Below are 16,838 nucleotides of genomic sequence, written 5' to 3' on the forward strand. Positions count from 1 at the left end.
AAGAGCCAACCTCTGAAAGGAGGGTATTTCTTGGACTTAAGCTGCTTCCTGAGAGCCCCTCTACCAACTGGGTGAGTTCATTTCTTCTCTCACTGCATGACTATTGGTCTCCCTGCAATTATTTTGCCTGCTAGCACTGAGAACCTATCAGATGCTTTTTCACTTCTTTGTGAGTAAAACAGCTGCCTGGAATAAATGTAAGCTAGCTTAATTTCTTTAAATCTCACATTAACGTAGCACCATTGGAAAATAACATAAGGTGCAAAGATAATTTGGTCTCTGATTTCTCCTGGAGCACAAGCTCAGGAACCTGTGCTGTCTGCTGCTTCGGACTTCTTGTAGGAACTTTGCAAGTCTGAGCATCTAATCTCTTGTTGTAGACTAGTACAATACCACTGCAAATGTTTAACAACCCTGCTCAAGTAAGAGCAGTGATTCAGCAAGCTCAAGTGTATATAACGTGGTGGCAATCACTCAATGTAATACTTACTCTAATGATGCAGACAAATTGTACTTGCTCTTCTCTCCATATACATTTATTTCTTCTTGCTGTGCACAATTTTAGCGCCCAATTTATCAACCTCAATTACAGTGGTAGAATTTGATCTCTTCTCCTGCATCGTGTCTGTGTGCAGCCAGATGGGTGCATTGGCTGCCATGTTTTTTCAAAACTAAAAACACTCAGCAGCCCATCTGGAATCTCGGTTGGCGTTGGCTAAAGCCAGCATTGAGCAGAGATTCCAGATATGTGCCAGCAGCAACACATTTCCCACTTTAGATTTAAAAAGTCCTTTCAGTTCTTGACTTAAAAGTTAAGACTGAATCAAAAACTTCATTCGCTCCAGAAATGCAGAAGCTTGCTGAAATATCTGGAACTGCTCTTCAGATGTGCTGAGAATCAGCTACCGCTGTTCTAAAGCTGTGTTTGTGCTGCAGTTGAAGAACTGGACTGCAGTATGTGCAGGCGTTTTACATTCTGTCTCTGATGTAGCTACCACATGTGCCACTAAGCCTGAACTTTGGTACTCTGGGCTTCCACGTGGAACATACTGGCCCGGCAGGAGATGTGGTTATGACTTTTGGATAGCTTCCCCAGAATAAAAATGATTACCTTGTAGAGAGATGGAGTGTACTGGAAAATCTGACCTGCCAAGTTGCTGATAGCACATGTGTGAGATTTCAAGTTGTTAAAATAAGAGCTGCAATGGAGTGTGTAGGAGAGTAGGAGTGGGAATCCTCCCCTTATCTGCCTCCACCTCCCCAAAGCTGTATGCTTGCCTTTAGCGTAAGTATATGTTTATCTTGGACTCAGTTTATGTGAATGAAAAAAATGCATTAAAAATTACAAAAAGAACACCTTTTTCATTTTAAGTTAAGGAATGTTGTTTAGTTAATGTTAATTGCTGTGGAAAACTTGTGCAAGAGTGGGGGAAGCTTTCCAGAATCTGGTTCTGGATTATTATGTTTTGTCTACCGGATATACTTGTGGTGACAAATAAAATGGAAAGCTTTGTTTTGTGACTCAGTGGAGCAAAACTGACCCTTCTTAGAAGGGACTCTCTCTCTAGCAAGAGAAGAAAAGCAGAGATTGTCCTTTCCAGTACTTCAGCGAACTATCGTTGTAACTCAGCCTGATTTTGAGGATATAAAGATGGTTGAGCAATTTAGACTACTAAACAGCTGTATTAATACATGGTTCTGGGTTAGTGCGGTTTTATCTCAAAAAAAAGACTGATTTTTTTACTTGGTTTTTGGACAGCAGTGCTTCCTTTAAAGCAAACAAAACCAAACCAAACAAGCAAATAAACAGAATAGCCTGTCAAGAATGATGAATTTCTTTCCGTCTTATAACTGCATGCTTAAATGTAAGTTCCAGCTTTGTCGAACTGTAGCCAAACTGTGACAAACTCTATATGCATTTTTTTACAGAGAGCTCTGATCTGTGACAGTATATTCTCTGAATAGCTTCCAAAGACTACTTACTGTGTGCATGGGATCCTTAAGCTGTCTGCATTTTCATCTGTAATGAAGTATTCAGAGACTTGCATTCTAACACAAGAGCCGTAATAAAGTTTGCCTTATTTACATGGAAGTTATAGGGTATAAAATGTAATGCACTACACTGAAACATTAGAAATTAGTTTATTTTTTTTAGGATGCAGGAGGCATTTTGTTTCTTTAGAGTAGATTTCAAGCCTAAGCACAGCATGTTAGAGAACTTATTTTGCCTTCAAGGGGGAAGAGAATAGATAGAACAGGAGAAATGCACGTAGTCTACTTCATCTGTGCATAGAACTGTGCTGACAAGGTTATTATAGTGCCTTTCTGATTGTTAACAACTTTGCGGTTTTCTTCGTTTTTTTTTTTTTTTTTTTTTTTAAGCAATAGCTTCCAATATATCAAGTCTGAATTCTCCCCAGGCTTTTCTTTTACTTGCTTCTTAATGAAAGGTGTGCATCTGGGTGAAAACACAGTGTGTATTTGCCTGGTTCTGTGGACTAGACTGCTGTGTTTAGCAGGGTGGCTGGTGGAGATGAACTGAGGATGCCCTGCTCTGTTGTAGTACTCCTCTCTGCTGTGTGGAAAAGAAGAGATTGGTGCATGGGAGGTTTAGATGCTGTGGATAGATGTGGATCCTGCCGTCTCTAGTTACTGGCAGCTGTGGAGATGCTGTGCCTTGGCAGAGGCTGATGCGAGTTGTGACGCTTAGAAGTTTTGCTGTCCTGTGATCTGTGAAATAGGCTGGGCTGCTAGGTCAATTTGTAGAACAAGTGGTTGCTGCCTGGTTATTGCAGCGAAGTAAAGCTTGAAGGATTATGGGCTCAGCTTTTGAAACCTGACTGGCTTGCTACCACAGGATGCCCTGCCATCAGCTTGTTCCTTTAGTCACAGAATATTTTGTTATCATTATTACAGTTTAAAACAGTACTATAAAATGCAAGAGTCTGATACCAATTTACAGTCTAGGTGCTGTGTTTCATTTAATGTTCTTATGAGAACATTACACTGAGTAAGAACATAGATCATTGCATTCTGTCCCCTTAGAGCAGTATTTGTGCTTGTCCAGCTGTGGCTAAAGACATTTGAAGTTGGAATGACATGAGAACTGGCTGGGGCCAGTACAAACGGTGCAAGAATCTTCCAACTTGTTTTGAATTTCCCAGGTTGTGTTTCTTTAAAACTGGAATGACTTTGAGCGGGCAGAAAATGCTAAAGCTTTAGCATAATGATGTGTGGGTGTGGTGTCAGGAACTGTTATTTCCCTTGAGAATATTTGTCATGCTTTGAATAAGATCAGAAATAGATTTGAACGTTTGCTGCTATGAGGTTTTTTTCTTCTTGGTATTTATTTATTCTTTTCTTTTGTTAGATGCTATTCATCTTATTGCTTCCTCCTCCTCCCAGTACCTCTTAACCTGTCTGCATGCTTAGTCTCCAGCTTGTCCTGTCTGCCCTGCGGGCTGTGACCTGCCTGGGCCAGCAGGGAAGTGCTGCTGCTCTGCATTGCTCCACACCTGGCACAGCAGGGCTCTGGTGTGTGTGTGTGCTCCAAGGCAATCCTCTCACTCAAAGGTAAATAGTCCTGCCCACTCCTGTGGTGTTATTTCCTCTCTTCTGAAGATGAATCCAGCCTAAGAGAAAGAAAACCAAACAAAAACCCCACAAAACCACCTACCCAAAAGCAGTTCCATATGCTGAAAGTTGTGCTCATCCTCTTCTCATCCTTGCTGAACAATGGTAAAGTTCAACGCTGAGCCAATTCAGCTGAGAAACTTTCCAAGAAGCAGTGCTGTGGTCAACTTGTTTAGCATGCCAAGTGATGCAGCCTTAGCTTGGGAGCCTGTGTGAAAACCTCTGCATCTTCCTCGTAACCTGGGCTCAGCTCCCAGCTTCTTCTGGAATTTTTGATTGGAAGAATCAACTAGAGGGGCTGCTTTCTCTTAACTTGCTCTGGAAAGCTGGTCTTAAGATGCGTGCTCACTGTTTAATCAGTTCTCTGTGCATGATTCTACTGCATAAGCATAGCATTTCAAAAGGTACTGTATGCATGGGGTGTTTGCAACAAGAGCACAGGGTCAGCGACTCCAATCTGGAACCTATGGGATCCCCAGGTTCTTCTGGGGTAGCCTCTAGAGCCCTGCTCAATTGCCTCAGAGCACCTCAAATGGCTTGTGAGTGAGGAATTACTTGATTTCATGTGCGTGCCCACATTAGACATGCAGAGTCTGTATTATGTGCTGATGGAGACAGGAAATATCTTCATCTGCGTTTTAGAATGAACCTGGCACAGCTCGGGTACTACATAAGCAAAATTGGATATCATCATCCATAGCTCATTTTTATTAACTTTGGTACTGATATCAGCATTTCATAAATGAGAACAGCATCTCATACCAAGCCAGCTTGCTTCTCTGATTTGCAGCTGATGGGTTCTGGGTGGCAGCAGGCCACTAACTCAGGGCAGAATTTTAGCTACCACTCCAGTTATCTTCTCCTATTCAGGATCTCCTGTCAGTATACATGTGGTTACTGGCCTGTTTTATTTACATGGGTGCATGGCAAGCTGCTCTTTCTGAAGTTTTCTGTTCTTTCAATGTCACTTTCAACTTTTCCTTGTGATTTTCCCCACAATAGAAAAAGTCTTTATGCTTTATTTTAGGCAGTGATCGTTAAAGTGGAGCATTGAGCTTAGTATCTTGCTGGTAGTGACTTGCTTTCCACCAGGGTAGAATTCCCTGTTGCTATACCACATCTCTTTGTTTGCTCAGTGTCCCCAAGGACCTAGAGTATGCAATGGTTCATTATATTCTGTTTTCCTGTGTAGTTGCAGCTTTGCAACTTGTTGGCTCCTTTGTGCATGTGGGCTCTTGATGCTTTGTATTGATAGAGAGGCAGCATGGGTGGTGGTGTGTTTGCATCCAGCAGTAGGGATTTACAAGGCCCTTAAGAAGCTGTGTGATGTGTCTCCTTTCCATATAGGAGTGGAAATGGTTCCTTGAACTATGATCATTCTTTGCCTGCAGAAAACCCAGGGTGGTGGTGACAACTGTCGTCCATAGAGTATGGACAGGATAATCTGCCTTTGCTTAGAAATGTCCTCTGCACAATAATTAGGATGTGAACAAACAGTTCTAGCAGTGTTTTGTTGTAAAAACTGCAACAGTTGATAGATACGCTTCAACGCAGAAGCCAGATCTGGAGTGCACACAGCAGGTGTAGCCTTGTCCCAAGCAGTGTAAGGACACTTGAAAAATAAGCTCAAATCCTTGAGAAAATGATGCGGTGTTTCAGGGGATGTGTGTTATCTCCTTTTATCGGGCTCTGAGTTGTTGTAGGGAGCACAACAACAGGGGATTAGTAATAGTGGGATTAGTAATAACATACCTCAACTTGGCTGAGGGGAGGGAGACGTCACGTTACAAAGCAGGAGAGTGCATCCAGGAGGAAGGATGTTCTGAGTGTTTGGAGGTCAGCTGTTCATGCTGTTTGGTGTGGGGATATTTATTTTTTTGGAGGGCAGGGGGACAGTTGTCATCATATGTTGGGTTGTGCTTGACAGGACTGAGCATCTGATTTTGTTAGTTAAATGGGTTGTAATAGAAGTCGTCATAGCCTTGTTTTTGAGTGGCCAAGTGTCTGGTCCTTGTCACTTTTCCTCTTGTAAGCTGAACCATTGCCATTTTCAGGTGGTACTTTCTCCAGAGATTTTGAGAAGGAATATGTTGTTCCTTAAGTCTTTGTTCTTCAACCCTTTTGCTCTTCACCTTGATCTTCAGGTAATTTTGTTATTTCATTACTGAATTGATGATAGCTGAAGCTATTATCTTTGCGCAAATGCCTTATTTAAAAAAAAAAACAGACAAACACAACTTCTCTCTGTCCTTTGCTACCCTGCTTTTTGGTGTTATCTATCGGCTTCTTTCTGTACAGTGCCTTAAAAATGCCTTTGCAATGAAAGTGGAGCGTTATAAGTCTCAATATCTCCTCTGGCTCCTCCATTCCTCCAGGCTATTATCTTATCCAGCTTTTCTCAGCTAACCTGTTCTGATTAATATATACCAGTAAAACTGTTTTCTCAGTCAAACTCCTGTTGATCCAGTCAGAACACTTCCACTAACCCACTTGTCTGTGTAACTCTTTTCCTAGAAACCCCTGTAAACTTCTCATCACGTTATTGTATCTGATGGATACTTTTTGTCACTCATGAAAGCTATATATAACCATGGCCCTCTCCACTTAGCTTTACTTCAGGCTTTCCAAGGTCTCTTGTCACTTCTGCTCTGCTACTTGCACGTCAGATGTTTATGATCCATCTTTGCACTTTATTCTCTGTGGCTCCATATATGTTAATTTGTGACCTCCCTGCGCTGTTCTGCTCGTGTCCCCATCCTGTCTGCTCTGTGAGTCCCTCTTAACGACCTGTAATACTGTTCTGCTCAGGGAGCTGAGCTGACAGGCATACCAATTCTTGACTTTTCCCTAAGTCAAGGTTCAGATTAGTTTTTGGAAAATGCCGTGTTGGCATCTTGCTGGCAGCACCCACAAAGCAGTAATACTTCAAGTGGAAATCGGTCTGACTTGGTACGACTTCTCCACTTGTAACTCCTGGCATGGATGGCTGAATCATCATCATCTAAATAGACAGTGCTGTGAACAGATGGTAAATAATTTACAAAAAGTGAAGCTATGAGCAGGCCTAAGATTGAACTTGATGTCATATCTTTCTTACTGTCATAGAAGTAGACTTGCAGCTCTGAATTGCAGCAGACTATACTCCATTTATAAGATGAATTTTAAATCATTTAAGAGTAAATGAGACAAAGCTGAGTTTCTTGAATTAATCTAATAACAGGCAATGATCCCCCAGAACAGAAGGCTCTGGAAAGACTGAAAATCATTCCCAGAAATTCATCTTCTTTCTTTACCCAGGAGCCCTGGTCCAAAGTCACAGCCAAGCTACTTGTCATTTTCACTTCAGCTGTTCCACAGACATGCTCAGACCTAGCACTAGGTGCTGTGTCAAAAAGTTTTCTGATGTTTGAAGAAACAGCATTAACTGTGAGTTGGGAGAAGTGCTACAAGAGGAACAGTCAGCACTTTGGAGTCTGTACTGGTAACTGTGTGCTTAGGAATGTTTACCACCAGTGATATTTCTGTAAAGTCAGAGCAACTCTGATAGTAGTTCTCACTGCCCAAGTTGACAGCATCTGCAGGCATTACAGTGGGAAAGGCAGGGGCCTGCAGTCCTTGGGTGTGGGCTGTGGACCTGCTCCTGCTAGTAGTACTGGTCAGACAGCACTAAATGACTTCCTCAGCTTACCATCCTGTTGACATTTGTTTTTATTTTCATTTGTTGCTAGTTTACAGAACTGCACTTTTCTCCAAGCTGTCTTAAGGGAAATACAGAATATTAGTGCTCATTTGATGTTGTGCTGCAGTATATGGAAGCTAATTATCTTTTGGGCTTCAGGTGATAGCTTTGAAACCAGAATCAAGATAAAAATGAAGGGATGCTTTGACAGTCAGCAACACATACTTGTAAATAACCAGTTGAAGGCTGCGTTGTCTCAGTGCTGTGTTTTCCCCATGCAACACTGATATCAGCTCTTGCTGGGGGAAGATGATCTGAGTCACTATATCGGGTCTTGGAGAAAAACAAAAGAAAACAAAGAGGTACAGTATGTTTTTTCACCGTCTTTTTGGTCAGTTAAGTCTGTACAGATATTTTCAGTCTCTTGCAGCAGTTAAGGTCTTGGCTGGGGATCATGTCCAGTTGCTCCCTGCAGTGTCTGTTGGAGGCTGTGTGGGCTGGGGACTGCTTGGTCTTACCTCTTGTGAAAATGAGTATATCTCTGCTGAAACCAGCAGGCTGAGTATTGACTCTTACGGCTTGAAGCAGCAGTCACTTTTCTTTTGAGTAACTTCGTGCTCTAGAAGAAACTGTTATTGATCTTTGAGAGGTTCTGCCATTGCCTTTCTCCTAATGTAGAAACTTTTTCCAGTGAAGGATCTCATTTTTGGCAGTGCCTATAGATGTGTTGACAAGACTGGAGCTGTTGCTGGATTCCCTGGCTTGTAGTGCAGCCTGCTCAGGCTAGCTGTGATGTCACTGACCCCAAGCCTGTACCTTCCCCAGGTCAGTGCACTCTTGCTGAGCCCTGGATATGTGCACTTCACAGACTGTGTAACCCTTCCAACCAGTGCTTTTTTACTTATAGAGCAAAAACTCTTCAAACAAAAATAACTTGTAGTCTTCTCTAGAAGCAAACGTAGTGCAAGTGTTATTACCTGACATTTTGTAGCCAGCTTTTAGCTATAGGATGTAAGGGAGTTTAATGGGAATTGATATGTGAAAAGTCTCAGATTTTTATTTCTTTTAAAGATTCTTAGCCAAGTATTCTCTGAACTTGCATGCTTAAATGAACAAAGTCTCTAGTAAGGCAGTTCTGCAACAGCAGTGGGATTCAGCAATAGACACAGAGACAGGCTTAGATTTCAATCAAATTGATGGGTGGAAATGTTGTTGGGAATATCAGAGAGGGAATATCATAAAATTGATGATATAGAAGCTATCACTGCCACGGGTGACTTTCTTTCATCAGCCTTGTGTCTAATAGTACAACTTAGATTACGATTCCTCCACAAAGAGAAAAAGGGTATAATTCTGCCAAATGAGAAGTTACATGATTCATTACAAGGACCCTTAATTTGCCTTATTAATTTTTTAGAAGTAATTTATGAAATCTATTAAGCGTGGTAGTCTTGCTCAAAACTTAGCATGATCTCAAAATTGCAAAAATTTCTCAGAATTATTTTTGAGATGAGTGCTGTCCTGTGCAAAAAATTATGTTGCACTGCTGCAATCATTTCTTAGCTGGATTCACTCCATCACACAAGCTCTTTATCTGAAATTGCTATAAGCCATAACATAAAGCTTTTTACTTACACACATCTAATTGAGGGAATATTTATTTGGTGCATATTAAATCCAAGCTGGCCTACTTCTGAGGGAATATTTATTACTTTAAATCTCAGTACTTTGAAGAGAGAAGTTCTAGAACAACTCTTATTCATATGACAAAGTTAATTAGAAACTTGTTTTTTTTTAGCTCCTATAATATATGAGAGGGAGTAGTATAGTGTTTGACAGATATGGTAAATCATGATTTGTTAACAGCATTAAACTGTAAATGAAAATTTGACTTTTATTGGGCACATTTTGAAACTGTTTATGGCATACGCATGGAACTTCACAGACAAATTGATATGTTATAGTTCAGTGCTTATAACACAGCAGCATCTATTCTGCTTTTATAGCTGGATCATGCTGTTCAGATATGTAAAATGGAGGCACGTTCCTGCTGCTGGCCTGGGGAAGCCAGTCCCAATGTCTTTTCATAAACTCATGCTTTTATACACTTGAAACAATGTAAAGAACCAAAGTGATGCAGCCTCATCTCAAATATGCATTAGAAGCCAACCTGTTACTCTTGCTATGGCTGTGAAACAGTGCTTATGCTTCTAAGTAGATGCTGTAGCACGATACCTGGATCGTTCCACTGGAGAGTTTGCAGCTTGCTGCTGCCACAGCCACTTCTCTCCCAAATACCCCCTGAAGCACAACTGATGTGTATTTTGAGAGGAATCTGTCCCTGAGTAAATAGTGCTCTCGGTGATAAAGATCAAACTTCTGTGCTAGAAATCAGCAGTAACAACAGCAGTTATTGCAGTGAGGGCATTGTAGTTATGTGGAGCACGTATTCAAAAGTAGGTGAGAGAAGTAATTAATTGACTGTGATGTAATGTGGCAAAATGTTGGATGTTACAGGTTTTGCGCATCTGTGCTGCCCTGTAGTGAGCTATTTGTGCCTTAGGCAGCGTGGTTCTGCTTAGAACTTGAAGCTATTTGCTCTATAATTACGGCTTCCTTCCACCCCAGCTAAAAAAGCTTTTAGTCTGAGTTCTGTCCCAGTCAGTGTCCTCAGGATGTTACATGTTCATGGCAGGATGCACTTGGCTGAAAAGTTGGTGCAGATCATGCAAGGAATTATTCTTCAGATATATCACTTGTGTCTCCTGATTTATTTCACTTGTGGTGTCCCTAAGACTGGCTAAATGCTAAAGTTTGTTCTCTTGTTCTATTGGAGTTTCTACAGAGGAATACTCTGCTGATCTGGACAGTGTGTTCAGTCATTTAGGTCATTCAGACATTGGAAGCATTTGAAGGCTGATTTTTTTAAAATATGATTGCAACAGTTCCAAACCTAATGAGAAATAGCACATAAAACCAATGTGAACATTATAATATATGAAATATGGACAAGGGAAGAAGGAGTGCTATGAAACGAGTAGGCAAACTGGGCATATGTGGGAATTTGTAGTAGTCCTCATGTCACCTTTAATCTTCTTGTTCCTGGGATCTTTTGTTACCTTTTTCTTCTTCTGGCTTGGTGTTCTTAAATGGCATGGTGTAACAGTTCAGCCTGTACACTACAAAAGCATTGATTCCCAACTTGTGAAGTAGCATAAAGAACAATTTTCTAAAATGGTAAAAAATATATGCTTAGGGAAATAGCCTATGACAAAGTGACTGGAAGGCAAATGCCGTACAATATGTTCTGCTTCTTAAACTATGTAATCATAGCAGAAACGAATCTGGTGGAGAAAATGGATAACCCAACCACAAATTCAAGGTGCCATTGGCTTTTAGCTATCTATCATAATGTCATAGTTGAATTCACCCTCAGAATATTATGGAAAAGGAGCGGTAAGTATGGTTCAGTGATCTCTTCAGGAGGAGAGAAAAACTGGATGGCAATAATGCCAGTGAGCCAGCCTAAGTTGATGAGAAAATGAATCATGAATGACTCTGAACGTTGCTAATGTCAGTATTAGATTTTTGGGACAGATTTTCAGAAGATAAGCATCTCCTGTTCTGGGAAACTCATCTCGGAGTAAATATTAGTCATTAGCTAGAGGGGAAGCTTTATAGGAACAGGCCTACTATGGAAGTGCAGAAATAACATTGGGTTGCCATCTTAAGCAAAGAGAACCACAGATATTCCCTAGCAAGTTGGAGATGTAGGATGCTGAAGGCACAGAGCTCACTACTTATCTTCAGTCACATCAGTAGTTACAATCTACTACTGAGTGCTTATTTTTCAGTAAAAGTAAAAATTTGTTCTCAGCTTGTGTTGCATGCTGCCTGTTCAGGAATGTTTTATATTTTGTTGGAATATGAGCAGCTTTTTCCATGACTGGGTCCTTAAAGTTAACTGAAAAGTCAAGTGTTTTTTTTTTTTTTAATGTGAAAACACTTCTGATTCCAGATGCTCCAATTCTGTACTGCTAGTGACAGTATGGGACTTCCAAGCATGGCTGTGTACTGGAAGTTCTGTGGAAAGAAATGTGATCAGTGTTTTGAAGTTGGTCATGAGGGTACTGCTCAATGCTTACCGTGGTCATTAGGTATTTAAAAACAAACAAACAAACACTGGTGTCACTTGCAAAGCAGTTTATTACCAAGTTAGGGAAGGTGGAGGGAATGTTGTACTGAATATTACTAGCAGACCTGGTAAGGGCGTAGTTGATAAATTTGGGATGTTACAGCAAACAAAAGAAAAACAACCCAAGCACCTCAGTACAATGGCTTGCTTCTTGTGAAGCAGCTCTGTTGGTAGAAATGACTTCAGCCAGGCACTGAGTGTGTTTGCAGGTAGGGGTGGATTCGAGCTGTTCTTGGAACAGGTGTAACTACCCAAGGAGCTCTAAGAGGTAGCTGTGAGCATAGAGGTAACACAGTGGATTGTTGGCATATGTGAATAGTCTCTGTTTGGCAAATATGACTGCACAGCTTCAGATCCAGACAGGTTTGTATCTGCCTGCAAAAGACTGAGAACAACCTGTGGGGAAAACTTCCCTACTGCTGCTTCATTGCTCTTCCAAAGGGCTGCTGCCTGTGCCACTGCATGATGAAACCCAGCAATGCACAGCAGTCTTCCCAGGACTGCACACATCTTTGCATAAATGAGCTTGGGATGCTCTGTTTTGGTACCTCTTAAGATTCACAGGCGGTCTGCACTAGGAACAGCCAGCTTCTGGCATCTCGTCACTGCTGGATGTATATTGTACTCCTGGTGTTCAGTGGTGGGATTGTTTGTGATGTAAGGTACAATGTAACACAAGTGAGGGACATCGCAATCTGTCTCTTTAAATTAGCAATCTGTTAAAAAGATCAAATTAAAATTAAGGATGGATTTCCATTCTCCCATGCACGTATTTGGCTGACGTGCAAGTCCACAAGAGTTCTGCGTGCGACTCAAGATGCAATTTGGCCCTAAATTAATTTCATTAGTAAAACTGAAACTCAAACATGGTGTGAATGAGACATCTGTTAGTCTGCTGATTCATGTCTAAAGAGAAATGTCATAAGGATTTTTAGGATGCGATGCTGCATATGAGGCAGCTGCACTGACGTTGCTATCAGTCTGTTTCAAATGAAGCCTTAAACAATAAACCCTTCTGCAGTTCTTTTTGTTGTAAATGTGTCTTTGAAAATGCAGAGGAAATTAATATGTAATGTGAGTGAAAATGAGATAGGAATGCAATGACAATGGATAGAGCCTTGCTGTTAGTGCTGACCCTCAGTGCTTCGGTAGATTATCATCATCCTTGTAAGTCCCCTTAAATTCTGGTGGTGTTTTTGTGCTCTTTCCCCATGAAGCCAGAGCTTCAGGTGTGGCAGCACTGTGGTAAAGAAATCATGTGCACAGGAATTGCTAGCTGTAAATGGCTGGCTGTTACCCCCTTGCGTGAGCTGGCATTTTATCTGCCTTTCCAATTTCATTCCATTGGATTTAATCTGTGTTGGTGCTTTTTTTTTTTTTCTCATTAGAAATGTATCTGTTCCTATTGAGTTACTTGCATAATCACAAAGCTTCACTAATGGTGACAAAATGTTATTTATTTATGTTTATTTGTTTTTATTAGCTTTTATGGCATCTGTTTCCTTTGGCATGTGAAATTCCCTGCTACTAAAACTGGGACTTGAGAAATGTGAGCTGAAGCTGCTGTGGGATGGCACTGAACTCTCTCCTGATTTCTCTTGGTGGATGCCTGGGTGTGCAGGGTTGGCAGGGCTGATCCCACAGGGTGGGTAGCATTCCTCTTGCAGCATGGAATAAGCATCAGGAACGCCAGAACTTCAGAGCAATAACAATCCCGTTTTCATGCAAATTTCCCAGGAGTAACAGAGGCGTATTACAGATGACACATTAACAGGCTTGTCTTTAAATAGAATGTTTTTTCAAAGTCTTCCTTGGGGCACCACTGACTGTTCAATGCAACATTAATGGATGCATTCTCCTGGTAGAATAACAAGAGTTTGGAGATAGGAAGACACCCTAAACTCGTCCCCTGCCAGATTGTGCCTGTCTTCTGTTTTTCTGTGTGCACCTGGATTGAGGGCTTGATGTTTCATAGCAAAGGAAAGTCCCCTCACTTGTAGTGCAGTGACCTCCTTTAGAAGAAAGAGCCTTCTATGTAAGCCTGAGCAACTGAGTGCAGAGCAGTAAGTGCAGCTGCTCCTGATGGTGTGAGCACGGGAGATGTGCTCTGCAGCAGTTGGAGTGCTGGGAGGGTGCAGAGCATCTTTTGAATGTGGCTCTGAGGAGGTCTGCCTTGGAACTAGGGTGTAATAAATAATGAAGTGCTATGATAATAACGAAATAATGAAGATGATAGTGTCTGTGCTGGTGCCCAGTAACCACAGGTACTGTCTGCTGCCCCTTGTGCAGAAGCCATGTAGTGTTCATTGGACGACGAGCAGCTGTATCACAATTAGAGACAGAAGTAACAGGTGAACAGCAAGTCTACTTGGGCCTTATTTTGAAAGGTGAAGTGTTATTTTCCACCCTGCCTAGTCTGCTCTGCTCTTGGACTTCAAGGATTGAAACAGTTTGTCTTACTACCTGTTAATCCTGGTAATGGTGGTGAATATAAACAGTTGTTAGCATATAAGCATGTATTTCTATGAACAAACAAGTCCAGAAGTTTTCTCACTAGCAGTGCTACAAGAAACAACAAAATATACCAGTAAGCATATTACTCTTTCTGCGTACCCTTGAATTCCAATTAGGGTTCAGACTCATCAATCACTGTGAGAAGATGCTGATGCAATGCATATATCTCCTGTAAGATCAAAAAGATTTGAAAACTTTTCTTCTTCTGAAGACCATCTATTTATCTTGGCTGAAAGTAATACAAACTCTGGAATGTGTGGGGGTCAGAGGTGGCAGGTAGAGACAAAAACACCTTTCCCAGAACAAACATCTAATTCTGTAGACTTGGTTAAACAGGAAGAGATATCAAAGCTGGCAAGCTTTGAAACATTGTCTTTTTGAACATAATCTAATAATTTACTTTCTAAGCAAACTATTTCCCAATCCCAAGTTAAACCTTGTCTTGAGTCGAAACCAGAATTGGTTTCATTTGTACAGAGCTGAAGCAGCTGCCTTAGTAAACGATTGGGAGTTTTGTCCTTTTTTTCCCCCTCTTCTTTGAGAGAATAGAAGCAAAAAATATTGCATTTCCATTCTCAGCTTTTTTTCTGGATCCATGATAATGTTGCTTGACCTTAAAGGGAGTTTAAGTGAGGTGAATCAAGAATTGTTCAGCATCAGAAAGTATTCAGCAACTTTGATTCAATTGGTAAGGCTTCCATGTTTGAAAATAATGAAAAACTGGTAATATTTTTTTATTAGAGTCCTTCAATAAAGACACGAGGAATTCTTATGTCAGTGCACGTAGGAGATCTTGTTTCGTAGAGCATTAGTAAGCAATAAGAATAGTTGAACTGTTTTCTTCCCCATGCATGTAGCATGCTTATACAACACACTGAAGTATTACAGAAACAGTTTCAAGGTGTTCTGTTAATATCCAGGTCCAACTCCATGCCTGTGTGCGAGCTGGGCTGTGAAGCCTCCTGTGATGCGGAGTAAGGATTGGGGACTTCAGAGAGCAGTTCTATTTTGTCTCACTTTTTATTAAGGTTTGATAGCCTGTTGCATCAGAAACTGCTTTCTAGGGCCAGCAATGAGTTCTCATGCTCTCAGGTTTGCTTTGTTGCTTTTCTGTTTTTTGGCCTTACTGTTTTGAGAGATCTCTGGCGCAGAGCAGAAAGCAAGTGTTCTTGTGCATTGTACTTTATGCTTTAGAAGTTAAGCGTGCTCAAAGCAATGGGAAATCTGTGGGAAGGCTCGGGTTGTCCGGAAGGTGAGGGTTCAGCTCTCCCTGCTGCAGGCATTGGGCACAATGTGTGGGTTCTGCAGTCAGCCGGCCCAAGCGTGGGGCTGCTCCCCCAGCCTGGAGTGTGGGCAGCTTCGTGCTGCAGGCTGTTGGCGCTGGGTGCTGCTGCTTAGCATGAGCCCAGAAAGCCATGACGCTGAAGGGACTTTCTGAAGGGAGTTTAAGCATAATTTTGAGTTTGACTAACGCAAGCGTTTGCTGGAGCGGTTATATAGCATCCGCTCAGCAGCTAGGCTTTGTACAGCTTATGGCTGATCCTCCTGCCAAACCGGGGGAAGAAAGCAGACGTGCCTCTGTGCGGCGGGAGAGCATAGTTTATTACCCAGTAGGTGCAATTTAAAAAGATCTGAGGGAGGGATGACAGATGTGAAGAGAACTTATGTCCAAGTTGGGTCGGTTATATTTAGATGCCTTGGAATATTTGTGTTTTGAAATGGCTTTTTGAGAAATAGCAGTCTTAAAGCAGACCAAAGCAAAGCCCAACAACATGCTGCTTGATTTCACATCCAACCTTTAAGACAGGATAATATTCACTCTAGGGAGAAAGAATAGCTGAATAAATATGTAAAGACTTAAAGGTACTGAGGCTTTTGAGCTATCGGTGTGCACTGTCCAGTCCTACTGGTTGTCTACTGAAATTTCATGAAGCTCTGTAAACCTAGAGTGGAATTTATCCTACGCTGTAATTACGGAGCTGGGGTTTTTGCAGAAGCCTCAAACGGATTTGTAGCACAGTTTGTTGCAGCTGTTTCTTCTTCCAGTGTCCTATGACACCGCCCTTTCAAATTTGTCAGCTGCCGAATCTTAACCTCCGGCCAACACTGCTGAAAGTTTTTCAGCAAGTCTTTGCGTCGTCTTCCCTTCCTTGACCTACCCTGAGCACTTACTTAAGTGCACGATGTGGTCCTCCTTCCTGCTCCCTGCTGGCATCCTCACCTATTGCCTTTCCTTTTAAAGTGGGTTATCAGCTCCTAGGAGGGCACCTGCTTGTCTCCAGCTGTGCAAAGCTGAGCCTGGTGGATTTCTGGTTTGGGGCAGCACTTGCAAGCTTTGATTATCAGAATGTGTTTTATCTGCTAATAAAATTACCAGGAGAAAAATGGTAGAACAAAAATTAATGGCAAGGTCTTAAAAAAAAAAAAAATAGTAGTAGGATAGAAAACAGATGATCCTTCTGTGTTTTTTCATTACAGATTTAATATTTCAGTATATAATTCATTTCCCCCATAAGGAATTCTTAGTAGTTGTACAATGAATTGTTATTTTTTTAATGGTCAACTTTGTTTCATTACTTTTCCTGAGATGTGGAGTTAGTGTGTATATATATATGTATGTAATTTTTACCTTTCTGAGTGGTGTGCACCCTAAGTTAGACTGCATGAGACCCCTTCCCTCCCCTCTCATGGCTCTGGTACATCTTTATCTGCGACCTTCAGTCTCAGCTTGGTAGAAGCCATTACTTTTGGGGTTGTTTCTCTCCTTTTGGCCATCCCATCCATACTCCCACAGCTGTTCCTTCATCAGATTAAGAA

At 41.4% G+C, this 16,838-nt stretch overlaps 1 protein-coding gene across 1 annotated transcript in view; it reads left to right on the top strand.

Annotated features, from left to right (window-relative positions):
- PTPRG (protein tyrosine phosphatase receptor type G) overlaps positions 1-16,838 on the top strand; it is a 378,843-nt gene that overhangs the window by 36,787 nt on the left and 325,218 nt on the right. The gene's annotated exons all lie outside the window — the stretch shown is intronic.

Source organism: Phasianus colchicus, chromosome 11, assembly GCF_987193195.1.
Source record: "Phasianus colchicus chromosome 11, bPhaCol1.hap1.1, whole genome shotgun sequence".
Lineage (NCBI taxonomy): Eukaryota > Metazoa > Chordata > Aves > Galliformes > Phasianidae > Phasianus > Phasianus colchicus.